A 1,377-nucleotide genomic window follows, 5' to 3' on the forward strand; every position below is an offset into this window, starting at 1 on the left:
CTTGAAGAGAGTGGTGGTCTCACTCCAAACGCCGCCCCGCCCCCCGCCGAGAGCCTGGGGAGAAGAGGAGACGCACCTCCACCATCAGCCCCAGGCAGAGCGCTTCAGCAGCTTTAAGAAGACCGTCCAAGGACTCCCCTGGTGTCCCAGCAGTTAGGACTCCTTGCAGTGCAGGGGACGTGGGTTCAATCCCCGGCTGGGGGACGAGGATCCCGCATTCCTGGGATGTGTGCCACAGCTACTGAAGCCGGCACGCCGTACCTAGAGAGTCTGCGTGCCTCAAAACATCCCACAGGACATGAGGAAGACCCTGAGAGCCGCACATAAGATCCAACACAACCACACAAGTCCTCAATAATTTTTTTTTTAAAGAAGGCAGTCCCAATGTGCCGAGGTTCTGGAGCTTGTTGAAAGGAAGAAGGCCGAGCCTTCATCAATCAGAAGCTTTCCTTGTCCCCAGGTTACCCAGATGGGCCCAGGCTGTCATGCCCACCCCACACACCCACGTCACCATCGGACAGCCTTCTCACGGACACTGTGGCCACCTCCCCAGCTGGGCCTTCCAGCTGAGCTGTGGCACCTGCAGGACAGGTGACCCCGGCAGGCCCAGCGGATTCTGTGGGAGTCAGCCTCAGATCGGGGCATTGCCCGTCTGGGGGAGCCAGCCTCAGGTCTGTGGGAGCCAGCCTCAGATCGGGGCACTGCCTGTCTGTGGGAGCCAGCCTCAGATCGGGGCACTGCCCGTCTGTGGGAGCCAGCCTCAGATCGGGGCACTGCTCATGGGCGTGTGCTCCCTTCTCTTGCTGCCGTCCTGTTTCGCTCCCATCCTCCATACACCCCATCCCCTCACTGGTCCCAGCCTTGCTGCCTCCTGCCCTTTTCAGCTTCACCTCCCTTCTGCTCGGGAGGTTCCAGAGAGGCAGCTGTGGCTTGGCCAGTGAGCTGTGTGTCGTTGGGCACCTCGCTTTACCTCTCTGAGCCTCAGCTTCCCTATCTTGAAGGTATTCTCCTACGCCCTTCTCAACTCTAGATGTGAACATTGTTTAGGAAATAAAGGTGAGGTTTTCCCCAAGGAACCTAGTTTGGGATGCTGACTGTAGGCTGTGTCAGCCGGGTTAGAGAAGCTGACACATTTCTAGATGGGGTAGGGTCAGAGACAGGTGACAGCCCTTCCCGTTGATGATAACAATGGGATAACAGAAATTAGAGAGCGCACCAGCCTGAAGGCAGATGACCTAAGAGAAAGTCATCAAAGTCCCCCAGCCCCAGTTTCCCCTCTGTAATGCAGCAGTAATAACGGTCGCAGGGCCACACGCAACAGCAGAGGTGGGAGCAGTCTGTGACCAGTAAAGCACCTCCTCACCTCCACGCGCACAG

The sequence above is a fragment of the Bison bison genome, unplaced genomic scaffold (assembly GCF_000754665.1).
Source record: "Bison bison bison isolate TAMUID 2011002044 unplaced genomic scaffold, Bison_UMD1.0 scf7180017864338, whole genome shotgun sequence".
Classification (NCBI taxonomy): Eukaryota; Metazoa; Chordata; class Mammalia; order Artiodactyla; family Bovidae; genus Bison; species Bison bison.